The sequence below is a fragment of the Balaenoptera ricei genome, chromosome 2 (assembly GCF_028023285.1).
Source record: "Balaenoptera ricei isolate mBalRic1 chromosome 2, mBalRic1.hap2, whole genome shotgun sequence".
NCBI classification, from domain to species: Eukaryota; Metazoa; Chordata; class Mammalia; order Artiodactyla; family Balaenopteridae; genus Balaenoptera; species Balaenoptera ricei.
Window position 1 is genome coordinate 175,415,803 of NC_082640.1, and position 15,942 is coordinate 175,431,744.

General features: G+C 39.0%; 1 pseudogene; it reads right to left on the bottom strand.

Annotated features, from left to right (window-relative positions):
* Window positions 1-11,892: 11,892 nt before the first annotated feature.
* LOC132360733 (acetyl-CoA acetyltransferase, mitochondrial-like) lies at window positions 11,893-13,267 on the bottom strand (annotated as a pseudogene).
* Between the last annotated feature and the right edge of the window lie 2,675 nt (window positions 13,268-15,942).

A 15,942-nucleotide genomic window follows, 5' to 3' on the forward strand; every position in this document is an offset into this window, starting at 1 on the left:
GATGGAATGTCCTATAAATATCAATTAAATCTATCTGGTCTATTGTGTCATTTAAAGCTTGTGTTTCCTTATTAATTTTCTGTCTGGATGATCTGTCCATTGGTGTAAGCGAGGTGTTAAAGTCCCCCACTATTATTGTGTTACTGTCGATTTCCTCTTTTAGAGCTGTTAGCAGTTGCCTTATGTATTGAGGTGCTCCTATGTTGGGTGCATATATATTTATAATTGTTATATCTTCTTGGATTGATCCCTTGATCATTATGTAGTGTCCTTCCTTGTCTCTTGTAACATTCTTTATTTTAAAGTCTATTTTATCTGATATGAGTATTGCTACTCCAGCTTTCTTTTGATTTCCATTTGCATGGAATATCTTTTTCCATCCCCTCACTTTCAGTCTGTATGTGTCCCTAGGTCTGAAGTGGGTCTCTTGTAGACAGCATATATGTGGGTCTTGTTTTTGTATCCATTCAGCAAGCCTGTGTCTTTTGGTTGGAGCATTTAATCCATTCACGTTTAAGGCAATTATCGATATGTATGTTCCTATGACCATTTTCTTAATTGTTTTGTGTTTGTTTTTGTAGGTCCTTTTCTTCTCTTGTGTTTCCCAGTTAGAGAAGTTCCTTTAGCATTTGTTGTAGAGCTGGTTTGGTGGTGCTGAATTCTCTTAGCTTTTGCTTGTCTGTAAAGCTTTTGATTTTTCCATCAAATCTGAATGAGATCCTTGCCAGGTAGTCTTGGTTGTAGCTTCTTCCCTTTCATCACTTTAAATATATCATGCCACCCCCTTCTGGCTTGTAGAATTTCTGCTGAGAAATCAGCTGTTAACCTTATGGGAGTTCCCTTGTATGTTATTTGTCATTTTTCCCTTGTTGCTTTTAATAATTTTTCTTTGTCTTTAATTTTTGTCAAATTAATTAAACAAACATGCTGAGATTTCTATGTATCTCAGCGTGTTTCTCCTTGGATTTATCCTGCTTGGGACTCTCTGCACTTCCTGGACTTGGGTGGCTATTTCCTTTCCCATGTTAGGGAAGTTTTCAACTATAATCTCTTCAAATATTTTCTCGGGTCCTTTCCCTCTCTCTTCTCCTTCTGGGACCCCTATAATGTGAATATTGTTGCGGTTAATGATGTCCCAGAGGTCTCTTAGGCTGTCTTCATTTATTTTCATTCTTTTTTCTTTATTCTGTTCCATGGCAGTGAATTCCACCATTCTGTCTTCCAGGTCACTTATCCGTTCTTCTGCCTCAGTTATTCTGCTATTGATTCCTTCTAGTGTATTTTCCATTTCAGTTATTGTATTGCTCATCTCTGTTTGTTTGTTCTGTAATTCTTCTACGTCTTTGTTAAACATTTCTTGCTTCTTCTTGATCTTTGTCTCCATCCTTTTTCCGAGGTCCTGTATCATCTTCACTATCATTATTCTGAATTCTTTTTCTGGAAGGCTGCCTATCTCCACTTCATTCAGTTGTTTTTCTGGGGTTTTATCTTGTTCCTTCATCTGGTACATAGTTCTCTGCCTTTTCATTTTGTCTATCTGTCTGTGAATGTGGTTTTCGTTCCACAGGCTGCAGGATTGTAGTTCTTCTTGCTTCTGCTGTCTGCCCTCTGTTGGATGAGGCTATCTAAGAGGCTTGTGCATGCTTCCTGATGGGAGGGACTGGTGGTGGGTAGAGCTCGGTGTTGCTCTGGTGGGCAGAGCTCAGTAGAACTTTAATCCGCTTGTCTGCTAATGGGTGGGGCTGAATTCCCTCTCCATTGGTTGTTTGGCCTGAGGCAACCCAGCACTGGAGCCTATAGGCTCTTTGGTGGGGCTAATGGTGGATTCTGGAGGGCTCAAGCTAAGGAGTACTTCCCAGAACTTCTGCTGCCAGTGTCTTTGTCCCCATGGTGAGCCACAGCCACACACCCCCCCCCCCGATTCTGCAGGAGACCCTCTAACACTAGCAGGTAGGTCTGGTTCAGTCTCCTATGGGGTCACTGCTCCTTCCCCCTGGGTCCTGATGCACACACTACTTTGTATGTGCCCTTTAACAGTGGAATCTCTGTTTCTCCCAGTCCTGTCGAATAGCAATCAAATTCCACTAGCCTTCAAAGTCTGATTCTCTGGGAATTCCTCCTCCTGTTGTCAGACCCCCCAGGTTGGGAAGCCTGATGTGGGGCTCAGAACCTTCACTCCAGTGGGTGGATGTCTGTGGTATAATTGTTCTCCAGTTTGTGAGTCACCCACCCAGCAGTTATGGGATTTGATTTTATTGTGATTGCGCCCCTCCTACTGTCTCACTGCAGCTTCTCCTTTGTCTTTGGATGTGGGGTATCTTTTTTGGTGAGTTCCAGTGTCTTCCTTTCGATGATTGTTCAGCAGTTAGTTGTGATTCCAGTGCTCTCGCAAGAGGGAGTGAGCGCACGTCCTTCTACTCCACCATCTTGAACCAATCCTTGACATTTTAAAATTACGTTTTCCCAGTCAAGAACATGATGCCTCTTTCCATTTGTTCAAACATTATTTGATGGCTCTCAAAGAGGTTTTAGTTTCCTTCATGTAGATCCCAGTCTTGTTAAATTTATTTCCAAGTACTTGACAGATGTTGCTGCTATTATGAATGGAAAAATTCCATTTCTTTTCCTAGGAAATTATTATTAAAATAGAGAAAGGTTATTGACTTTAGTACTTATAGGCCACCTTATGAAATTTATTAACACTAATGCATTTTCTTATTAGAATCTTTTAGGCTTCCTTGGTATAATATAATATCATCAGCAAATAGATGGTTTTTATCTCTGCTTTTCCAGTGTTAAACCAGTTATTTTATTTCTTCACCCTACTCTTCTTGCTGTAACTTCCAAAACAACGTTGAGTATTATGGTAGTAGCATGTAGTCCTGTTTTGTTCCTGATGGTTTTGAACACCCAGTGAATGTTTGCTGAGAATCAAGCAGTGTCCTAGGGTCTGAGAGTACTCTGGGGAATAAAACAAAAGTCCCTGGACACATGGTGTTTACATTCTAGAAGGGGGTCCATGGAGGGACTTTGAGTACCTTTGTTCCGCAAATGTTTGTTCATGTTTCTGATTTTCATCTTGTGGCTTTAGTGTTTTGCCATTTAAAGACATTATTTGCTATTGATTTTTCATAACGAGTCATTCCTATTTTTTAAAAGGAAGAGCTGCCAAATTTTATCAAATGCTTTTTAAGGATGAAATGATATAATTATTTAATTTTTCTCTTTTTAACTTGTTGATGCATCTGTAATGAAATATATTGATTAGCTTCCTGATACTGAATTATCCCTGCATTCCTGGAAGATACGACTTGGTCATGTTGTACTATTCATTTATTATACTACTGGATTCTATTTACTAATATTTTATTTGAAATTTTGCATCAACTTTCAAAAGTGCATTTGCTCATTTTTGTTACTAAAGTTATGTAAGCTTTATAAAAAGATCTGAGATTTCCCACCTTTTCCCTACAGTGTGTAAATGTTCAAATAACATTGGAATTATGTTATCTATTCCTATTGGTTAAATAAATCTCAGGTGTTAATTAATCCTCTGATTCTGGTCTTATTTCAGTGGTAGCCATTGGCCTTTTGGGCACTTTAACCTCATTCTAGCTCCAGATGCTCAGGAGCTTTCCTTCTATTTGTGAGCGTTACCAAATTGGTCCAGAGCTTCCATAAGTTACCTATCATGATAGAGGAAATCTTAAAAGTCTCCTCGGCAAATATTGGTGGGGATGCTTCAGCTCTCATACTGAACAGGTAATCTCAATTTGTCCCATCTGCCAGAAACACAATCCTGTTAAAAAGGTAAAGGTGGGGCAAGGATGCCAGCCAGCTCCCTCAGGCCCCTTTCTCCACTGGCAAATGGATTTTGTCAAACTCCCATGGTCTCATGGGTACAAATATGTTCTAACCATACTCTGCATTCTAAAAATAATGCTTGGAAGCTTTGTCCTGCAAATAGGCTACTGCCACAGCTTGAGCGAAATTGCTGCTAGAATTTTTCCCACCTGGGGAATCCCTCTGTTCCTCTCTAGTGACAGAGGAACTCACCACATTGCTGAGTAGTTCCACTCCCACAAAAACGGCAGTGTCCTTACCATCCTTAATCTGCAAAAGAAAAAAGAATGAGCCAACGGAACACTCAAGTTAGTCAAATGCTGAGGAACTCAACCTAACTTGACCCGAAGTCTTGCCATTAACCCTGATAATACTTTGATTCTCACTTTCCTCTCAACATTGAGTATCCCTTTATGAAATAATTACTGGCAGGCCCATGAAGATTCCTTACTCTTGTTGGACCATAGGAGGTTCAAATATGATCCAGACTGGTATTCTTAAATACTGCCAAGGTCTTATTCAATACACTCATATTTATTACTGATAGTTCAAGTGTACCTTTCCCCCAGACCTCCCACCTCAGCCCTTACATGATCTTCATGTTGAAGACCTGGTCTTCTGGAAAAAAATACCATCAAAAGACCAATCTTGAACCCAGGTGGAAGGAACCTTATACTGTCTTCCTAACCAGTTGTACTGCTGCAAAACTATAAGGAATACAACCTTTCATGTTTTAATATTTTAACAATACAAGTCTTATTTTGAAGTTAGGAAAATTCACCCTAGCAGCAGACCTTAAACTGAGGGTCCTTGAGAGCTCCCAGAAGCAGATGATGACATGAGACAAACTGCTTTCTCATGAATTTTGGAACAAGCAGATGGCACCACAATGGGGTCAGCTTCCACCCACAATGCTGGAACACAATTGCCTGGGATTCCCCTATCCAGTGCTCTCCATGTTCCTCCTTTGTATCCTTCTCATCATTCTGTAATTTTTCTATTGTCCATTAGTTTCAGAACTTCCTGAGCCATGTCTTCCCTGTTCCTTCCCATTTCTGGCCTCCTTACCATTTCCTTCTCTATTCCTCATTTATCTACGGACATGCAGGGTCCCCAATTGTTTCACGTTTGCTCCCACAAACCTCTCTGACCTCTACATCATAAGCAAGAACATGTGAGATGCTAACCAAAAAATTCACTGCATTGCCTCCACAATCCTGACCCCATCCTTGAAGGATCTCCACACCAATTTCCTGGAATCCACTAGACTGGTTCTCGCTGGCCTTGGGTCTTGGTTTTACTCCTTATCATAGCCTCTAATGATCGATTTTCTGCTTTCTTTTATAAGTATCCTAATTAAGTGTTTTTTCTCCAGAACACTTTCTCAGCTTCAGACCACCATCAGAGCTCAACAGATGATTAAGCTAGTGCTCCAAGGGGAGTGCCAACAAGAAACTACTGACTCCATGGACAATTTCACTTAGCCTCGACCAAAACCCATGGAAATTACTGAGATTGTTCTAAGACAGATGATGTTTGTATGGAGCAAGAGGGGGCACTGACCAGGCCAAATACAGACCTTTCCCCTTTTGCCTGAATCTGATGAGGCCAGATACTGACCCTCCAATTTCCCATTCTCTGTCTCATGATTGATTTCCTAAGATTAAAATTATTTGTCCTCTGAAACTAGCTAACCACAGAGAAAACCATTTCCTCTTCACATAATTGACTGAGACTTCTGTTGGAAAAACAACCCCAAGTATAAATCACCCCTTCTGCAACTTGTTTACTCCTCACCATAAAAGTCTAAGGCAGAATCACCCTGCGGAGACATTCTGATCTTTGGATCTTCGATGCTCCCCCTATTGCCTGAAAACAACCTATCTCCTTACTTGACTGACTTCTGTCTTTGATATAAATCACACTAAAAGTGAACAGACAATAGAGTAGTAGGGCAAAATCAAATGGACCAAGAAACAGAAATCAATCTCTGTTATGTGTAAATTTGATATATGATAAATAAGGTACCACCAAAGAATGGCAAAAAAAAATTTTTTATTCGATGGTAGTGGGCAAATTAGCTCACTCCATGGAGAATAGTAAAGAAAATAAAGTTGAATCTTTAACTTATATTAAATAAAAAGGGTGGGTCTCAGACTGAAGTCCTAAATTCAAAAGGTAAATTTAAAAATCTAATTGAAGAAAATGTAGGAGAATATCCATGTGAACTAAAAGTGTGGGGAAATTTCCTAACCAAGGCTCAAATAATGAATAAATTTGACTGCATCAAAATTAAAAATTTCTGATAAACAATGTACCCATTTGGCAAAATTAACAGAGACATGACAAACCAGGAGATGTTTGCAAATCTATAACTAACCAGGGATTATATCAAGGACAATTGATTTTAGATTATGATTTGTAGACCATTACTGAGTGATAAATTCAACTGAGAGAATTGCAAGCATAATTTAAAAAAATAAAGTAGGAAAGAATAGAAAATATCAGAGTGCATAACAAGTATTAGGAGAAAATACTCATCAGCCTTTTGTTTACATCATGTAAAATTAAAAATGTACATATATACAATAGTGTGTATTTGTTGGGAATATATATTTATGTATATAGTACATTAATACATATTAATAATTAATCATATATTTAATTATATAGACTTAATAGACACTTATATAATTATATATTACTGATATAATCAATATATACTCTAATTAATAATATATTGATATATAACATGTATACTCATATATGCATATATGTATGTATGTACATAAATATATATGTATACTTATAAGATTATAAATATACATCTTATATATTAATATATTAATGTATTATATATTATATATAATGTGTGTTGGTTGTGATGTAACATATACTTCTTACTGTTGATTATGATCAAAACAGTGAAACACTCAATATTTAAGGGGCTCAAGCAAATCACTGAGAAAAAGATAATGATACTCAACAGAAAATTGGGCAAAGTATATGAACAGGCAATAAATAGAGAGGGAAGCCTGAACAGCTAACGAGTATATGAAGAGATTCTCAAACTTACTAGTAATCAGGGAGATATATTTTAAAACTATAGACACCATGTTACACCCATCAGAATGGCAAAAATAAAAAAGATGTCTGCTATTAAGTGTTGGAGAAGATGGGGTATATGGGAACTCTTGCAGTTTTGACAAAAGTATAAACTGGTAAGGTCATTCTAAAAATAATCATCTGGAGGTCCTTAGTGACATTAAGAATGTGAATTCTCTTTGACCCAGCAAATCCACTTCAAGGGCTATATGTGATGGATATCTCCACTCATGCCCTTAGGATGGCACGTACTGGGGTGCTTCTTATGGTGGTGTTTATGGTTGGGGAAGTTGGAGGAAATCTAGGTTTTATCATTAGGGAAATGGATACCTGAAATGTGGTCAATGCACGCTTATAACATGAATTACTATCCACTAGTTGGGAGCAACAGACTTGTCTCCAAACAAAGGCTGATTACTTAAGAAAAACACAAAATATGAAAAGTATCTTTTCATAATATGGTTAAATATATTTGTCTTTTATAAAATTAATACAAGCTCATTATAAAATTTATAAAACATAAAAAGTAGAAACAGCTAGTATCCTCTTACCCAGAGTATAACCACTATTAATTTTGTGGTCTATATTCTCAATTTTTATGTCTTAAATAAAAGTTGGATTGTATTGCATATTTGAGTCTATAGTATGTAGTATTTTATAATTTTTTTATTTCCTTAACTCTGTATTAAATGAGTTTATGATGTGATTTTTTCCTTAAAAACCTGACTTTGTTGCATTCTACCATATGGACATATCAAAGCAAATCTAACCAATTTCTTATTGTACATTTAAGTGGTTTCTAACTGATTACTATTATAAACAATCCTGCAGTGAACACCCTCTAATAGAGGCTGACATTTGGCTCATAGGCATTGGTATAAGAAAAGTGGATGTTTACAAGCAGCAACTCTTCTGATTTAATAGATGTTCATGCTAACTGGTGATCCTATACTACCAGTGGTTGAATATCACCCCTGCTTCTACCTAATTCTTAGTGTTTAGTTAATGTTGTTTCATTAGGATAAATTCATTGAAGTGGAACTGCTGAGACAAACAGTATGAATATATTGCCAACTTACCTTCCTGTAAGATTCTACCAAGTTAGACTCAGACAGCCGTTCTCATTAACACTAGGTATTATGTTTTCGATCTTTACCAATTTCTTGTTACATTTTAATGTTAAGATCCTGTACATCACAGCACTTCAGTAACTCCAAATGATTATTTCCTCAAATGGCAAAGTCCAGATCACTCTCCTTTGCCACACTGTCTTTCACTCTGAAAAAAAGTCTGACAAGTTAAACACCTTATATCCAAAGTGTTCTGTTCCCTGTTGCTCCTTTAGAACTAAATAAACTTTTAAAACAATTATCATTTCCTTCAGCATTTGAGAGATTATTTTTTTAAAATTTATTTTATTGAAGTATAGTTGATTTCTCATGTTATGGAAAGATTATTTAATTATACTCCTCAAAACAAATTTTAAAAATTTGCTCATAGGTTAAATATTATTTTCTGAGGGAACTCTTGCCCAGCACACAAGCACTGGCTTAGCTCACCTCTCAGGGTCTGGTGGGGGACAGGGGTTGACTTTCTATGTAGGCACATGTTAGAGATAGTTGGACCAATGAGGATTCTCTCACTGTGTAATCATTGGCCTAACATAGCTCCATTCCAGGGCCTTTGAGCAAGGGTGCCATCAGCCTGCTGCCCAATTCTTATAAAAATAAGAGGCATTTCTCTAAAGGATTGACTGATCGTCCATTGTTATAGATCCTCTGATTTTAACCTTGGATTAAGCATACATTCAGAGAGTTACTCTATTTTTTCTTTTCTTCTGATTTTCTCACATTAAAAAATCTTTGGAAACCAGACAGTATCCTTCTGAAACTAATTTTTTTTGGGTGGATCCCAAATTGTCATTTGTATAATTTTTTTTAGATTCCACAAATAGGTGATATCATATGATATTTGTCTGTCTCTGTCTCACTTACTTCACTTAATATGATAATCTCTAGGTCCATCCATGTTGCTGCAAATGGCATTATTTCATTCTCTTTTATGGCTGAGTAATATTCCATGGTATATATACATACCACAACTTTTTTATCCATTCATTTGTTGATGGACATTTAGGTTGCTTCCATGTCTTCTTGCCTATTGTAAGTAGTTCTGCAATGAACATTGGGCTGCGTGTACCTTTTCAAATTATGGTTTTCTCCAGATATATGCCCAGGAGTGGGATTGCAGGATCATATGGTAGCTGTATTTTTAGTTTTTTAAGGAATCTCCATACTGTTCTCCATAGTGGCTGCACCAATTTACATTCCCACCAACAGTGTAGGAGGGTTCCTATTGGTTTTGTTTCTTTTTTTTTTTTCCTACTGGTTTTCTTTAACAAAGGACACATCATAAAAGGGTTTATAATCTTAATAGCACCTGTTTATAGACAATAGTAAAAGTAAATAAATCAGATTTCACATATTACTCTTTTGTTCTGTATAAAGTGGGTGGGGAAAGGACATATTTTGATAAAAAGTGACCTAGAGAGCCATGATGATGGTCAGCATTGCTATGAATGGGAGGGCTTCTAACTCCATTTGTCTTTTTATTTCTAGGAAGGTTAACAGTGCCCAAACATTATTCAAAATCTAACCATAATCTCGAAAAAAATACCATAGAGAGAAAGCAAAAACAATGACAATAACTTACTCTTCTCGTGTGTCAATACCCTTCCTTCTTCACATTCAAGACTCAGCTCATATGCACACCATTCCCTGGTAAGTATACATAGGACAAGGCCTTTCCCTTACCTAAACTCTTGGCTAATTTTATTGACTCGAAATCCTCCTTTCCTTTTAACTTATTCAATTTCCTTATGATGGCATCATATCTGAATATTTTGGTTAAACTTATATGTTTTTCCCTCACAGTAGATTCCAGGTTCTATAAGGGAAGAGAACACGCTTCCAGCATCTTTATAGCCCTAACAGCCAACAGTGGCCTGGTACACAGAACATGCTAAATGAACAAATTAAGAATCACTAAACGAATGAATGGATATGTGTGAATAAGTAGTTATCAACACTCTCAAGTTAGGAAAGAAAACAAAAGGAAAATTATTTTACAAAATTAAAACTATCAGAATCCCAAAGTTTTGTTGCTTCATGATGTATATGCTATTTCTAAACTCCAAAATGAAAGAAAATGAGCACTTCAACCCTGAAATAGATATTACTGTATTAGGGAAAAAGAGAAGTATTTTTAGTATGGAATAAAAATAAAATTAAAGACAGAAGTACTACAAATAAACATATCTGTTCTAATATAAAACAGGGGCTCAACCAAGGGACAAAATGTCACTACCGTCACTGAGGGAAAAAGAACTATTCGAGTCCTTATAAAGGTCTATACAGATTAGTGAGTGTCCAGAACAGTGCCTGACACTCAATAAATAATTGTCAAATAAGTGAATAATATCAAATCAAGAAAGTCAATATAATGGGAATAAATGACCAAACTGATAGGTGAAGAAGAAAGCAGTAATCTAGGGGATCAAGAGAAGAAAGGTTTCTAGAAGGCACTGAAGTAGAAAATGGGGATTAAAAAAATAGTACTTAGTAAAATTAAAAATAAATCAATCCAGGAAGTTGTGTAAAGTAGAAAGAAGAGTGAAGCCTAGTGAGGCCTACCATCGAGATTTTATTGGTGAGCTTATAAAATCTTAATGGAACAGATAATCCATACCTTAAATGAACACTTCCATAAAAGAGGGAAAACTGCCAAACTCATTTTATGACTGAACTGCTTTTATGCCAAAACTAGATACAGATAGTACCAGAAAAGAAAATAATGGGTTCATTTCACTTACATTTATAGTTGCGAAAATCCAGAAAAAAATATTAGCTAGCCAGACTCAACAGTGTGTTAGCAATCAAGGAATGCAAGAAGAGTTCAAGTGAGGTCAAATTGCAAGTCTACAAGGCAGAAAGACTGGTCATAATTTTTCCTCTGCCAGAAAAGAACTTTTCCATTAGAAAAATAAACCTTTTCTTCAACATGCCCAAGAGACTAGTCAGCATAATTAACTAGCAACCTCTCCAAGGCCAGAGAGGAGGCTTCCCTCATTATAAATACTGAGATCCTGAGGATCACTAGCTTTCCACTAAATACACTAGTGTATTCACTAGGTCCTGAATTGAAGAGGGGGAAAAATATTTTGCCAGTCTAGAAAGGAGATTGCTGCTTGCCACAAACTGGATAAGGTCAGCTATCATCAAAACAAAGGGCCTTGGGCTTCCCTGGTGGCGCAGTGGTTGAGAATCTGCCTGCCAATGCAGGGGACACGGGTTCGAGCCCTGGTCTGGGAAGATCCCACATGCCACGGAGCAACTAGGCCCGTGAGCCACAACTACTGAGCCTGCGCGTCTGGAGCCTGTGCTCCGCAACAAGAGAGGCCGCGATAGTGAGAAGCCCGCGCATCGCGATGAAGAGTGGCCCCCGCTTGCCGCAACTAGAGGAAGCCCTGGCACAGAAACGAAGACCCAACACAGTCAAAAATAAATAATAAATAAATAATAAATAAATTAATAAAAACAAAGGGCCTTAATGTCATTACTGCTATGACCCTAAAGTTTTACCATTATGCTAAAAATTTAAGTGTCTCTAAATACTAAGTACTTATCTATGTTCCCTATGGTTTTTTAAAAAATGTAAATTAAGATTTATTCTCTAAAATGGAAGCTTCTAGCTACTTATAAGTCACTAATATTGCACAATGGTATTTTAAGCAGTATAGCTTTATAACAAAAATGTGTTCAAGATTATAAAAACTGTAAAGTAGAAGAAAAAATTATTTTGTAATCTCAACAGGTTTTGGGATTTGATCTTTTTACCTTATTTTTTTAAAAGAGTTGAAAATAATAAAAAGTGAAACAGATTATTTTCATACAAGCTGACCCAGGGTAATCGGTCACCCTGATTACAGCAGGCCTTTCTGGCTACATAGGGTTGTTGCCTTACACAACAGAAGTTGTCTACAGCTTTCGGATCAGCATGGCAGAAGCACCTCCTCCTCCGCTGCAAATGCTGGCAAGACCATATTCTCCTTGCTTCAAGGCATGAGCCACATGGACGACAATCCTGGCTCCACACATCCCAACTGGATGTCCAAGAGAAATAGTTCCTCCATTGATATTCACTTTGGGGGGAATCAATCTCTAGCATTTTAATGTTTGCTAGTACGACTACACTAAAGGCTTCCTTTATTTCCCACATTGTAATACCTTTTTTTCAATTCTGCATCTTTAAGAACCTTAGGTACAGCATATGCAGGTGCAATTGGAAAATCAATAGGTTCTACAGCAGCATCAGCAAATGCTGCTATTCTTGCCAGTGGTTTAACATTGAGTCTCTTGGTTGCATCTGCAGTCATCAGAAGCATAGCAGCTGCTCCATCATTCAGTGTGCCGGCATTGGGAGCTGTTACTGTACCATTTTCTTTTTGGAAAACCGTCTTCAGCTTTGGAACTTTGCTAAAGTCAACATGTTTACATTCTTCATCTTCTTTCACCACTACATCTGGTTTACCTTTTACTGTAATTGTGACAGGAACAACTTCACTTCCAAATTTTCCAGCTTCTCAGGCTGCTTTACTTCTGGTATAGGAGTTAACAGCATAAGTATCCTGTTCATCTCGTGCAATATTCAGCTTCTTTGCAGTATTTTCAGCACAGTTGCCCATATGAATTTTACTGTAGACATCAGTTAGCCCATCTTTTACAATCAAATCTTCAAGCTTTACCCCACCATATGGCGTTGCTCCTCTGTTCATTACGTAGGGAACATTGGACATGCTCTCCATCCCACCTGCCACCATCACATCCTGATGTCCACACATAAGATTCTGAGAGGCCATCATGATGGCTTTCATTCCTGAGGCACAAACTTTAGTTTACAGTGTTACATGGAGTAGAAATAAGTAAGCCTGCACCCAGTACTGCTTGCCTTGTAGGGGCTTGTTCTCCACCTCTTTGTAGGACATTAGCCATGTATGCTTCTTTCACTGCTTCTTCTGGAAACCCTACCTTTTCAATGGCTCCCTGAATTGCAATGGAACCAAGCTCGGTGGCTGGCAGAGAGGAAAGTCTGCCTAGAAAGGACCCAATGGGTGTTCTTGTAGCACTTACTATGACCACTTCATTCAAAGTGGGTTTTGATCATAACTTCGTTCCACATATCTTATTTCCTGCATCCGCCTCCGAAGCAGGGGATTGCACCCGCGGGCGCCACCGCGCAGAAGGGCCGCCAGCACAGCCATGGTCACCAAGCGCGGGGCGGAGAGTTACCAGCGGAGAGATGTGGTCGCGCGCGGCGGGTCCCTGATCCCGCTTCCTCTATGGTTTTAAAGGTGTTCCAGTGATGCTTATATCTTTTACCTGGAATGACGTGTGTAACAAAAAAAAAAATTATGCATGAGAACAGCCCTGTTTAGAATATGGAATGAACTAAAATTTATTCATAAAAATGAACTAAGAAACTCCTCGAAGGCAATGACTGTGACTGACTTCTTCAGTTTTCCCTGCAGATACCAAACTAGTGCTGGATGCACAAATGAGTGATTAGTACTTGTTAAAATTGATTTCAGTTTGAGGGCAAATTTGAATATTTTCTATGAGTAGGACAGCAGCCACTTTATTAAGAGGTTTAAATGTATGGGTCCTACTAAAAATGTTGAAGTCAAGGCCTTCCACCTCAACTGAAAGCTGGAAGACATAGCAGCAATCTAATAGATGCTGGAGTATAAAATTTTTTTATTGACATGGAAAAAGTACAAGATCATTGCAAATAGAGCCTGCATTCATTTATTCCCACAATCACTCCTTTCAAAGCCATTCAGCTCAGTTATGCTGGGCTGGTGGGACTATACACACGCAGAAAAAGAGGCATAGAAGGGTCCTCACAAGGTTGTTTACATTTATAATAGGAGCAGGGGACAGCTCCTATTTCTGTTTTCATTGTTAGAAAAGCTTAGATCATTTGGCATCTTTTTTCAGACATGCAAACTGAAAGTAAATAATGTCTTTTTTTAATAAAAAATTTTTATTGAGTTATAATTAACTTACCACATTAAATTAGTTTCAGGTGTATAACATAGTGATTCTATATTTTTATACATTATGAAATGATCAGTGTAATAAGACCAGTTGCCATCTGTCACCATACAAAGTTGTTACAATATTATTGACTATATTCCCTGTGCTGTACTTTACATCCCCATGACTTATTTATTTTAGAGCTGGAAGTCTGTACCTCTTAACCCTCTTCACCTATTTCATTCGCTGCCCTCCAGCCCCTCCCCTCTGGCAACCACTAGTTTGTTCTCTGTAACTATGAGTCTGTTTCTGTTTTGTTTTGTTTGTTTGTTTATTTATTTTTTTAAGATTCCATATGTAAGCGAAATCATATGGTATTTGTTTTTCTCTGACTTATTTCATTTAGCATAATACCCTCTAGATCCATCCACGTTGTCACAAATGACAAGATTTCATTCTTTTTTATGGCTTACTAGTATTTCAGTGTGTGTGTGTATCACATGTTCTTCATCCATTCATCTACTGATGGATGCTTAGGTTGATTCCATATCTTGGCTATTGTAAATAATGGTGCAATGAACATAGGGGTACATATATCTTTTCTAATTAGTGTTTTCATTTTCTTCAAATAAGTAGCAGAAATGGAATTGCTGGATTGTACAGTAGTTCTATTTTTAGTTTTTTGAGGAATCTCCATACTATTTTCCACAGTGGCTGCACAATTTACATTCCCACCAATAGTGCACAAGCGTTCCCTTAAGAGATTCAAATCCATACACAGCCTCAAATATTTTGCACACATCCTACCATGCTCTCCTGTACTACACAAGGCTGCTCAATGTTCATTTCCTTGAATTTCTTTCTTCTACACCTTTGTTACTGTTGTTTCTTCTGCCTGCATTCTGCTCTGTTTTTGACCTCTCAAAACCTTTATCATCCTTCAAGATTCAATTCAAACATCACTGAACTGTTTCTTCCTCTCTGCTGCAATAACACCTCCTTTTCACTTTGTTACTACGTTGAGCACAAGTGTCTTATAAGAAATTACTTTTTGGAGGGCAGAGTCAAGATGCCGTACTAGGAGGATGCGGGATTCGCGTCTCCTCACAACTAGGGCACCTACCAGGCACCGGTGGGGGACCACGGACACCTAAGGGGGCAGGAGGAGCCGCCAGTGACCGGGTAGGACGTGGGGTGTGAGGGGGAGTGAAGGGGGAGGAGAAGTGGAGGCGGGACGGGTCTGGTGGCCCTGAGGGGCGGCTGGGGGATGGGAAGGGATCCCACGCCCGAAGGGGGAAACTGGGGAACCATTGGGAGGGCAGAGGATCAAAAGGGAGCGTAGCCAGGTTTCTGCTGCCCACTTGGGCCCCCAGGAACCTGCTGAGATCCTGGGCCTGATCCTCTGCCCGCCTAGGCTCCCTCCAGCCACGTGGGTCCTGAGGGAGTGGGAGGGAGGAGAGAGGGAGCAAAAGTAAAGGCCGGACCTCCGGGACCTGCACCCCTGAGGGGTGGCTTGGGGAGGGGAGGAGTTCCTACACCCAGCGGGATCCACCCATGGTTAGGGGTCCAGTGGCGATGGGGGAGAACCTGGGGGAGACGGTAGGGGAGGGGCACAAAGGAACGGAAGGGAACGGGACCAGTGCTTTCCCTGTCCACTTAGGCACCGGGGAGCCTGTTGGGCTCCTGGGCCTAATCCTCTGCTCTCAGAGCCTCCCTCCTGCCATGCAGATCCCAAGCCCTGCCCCTACACCCCCAACTCAGGGCCCCACCTCTACACTCGGAGACCCCCTCTGAGATGCCCTCCAACACAATAGGCCTAAACCCCGCCCACACACCCTCATACAGGGCCTTACCTCCAAACTCTGGAACTCCACACTCCAGAAGCCCTCCTTTCCAACTG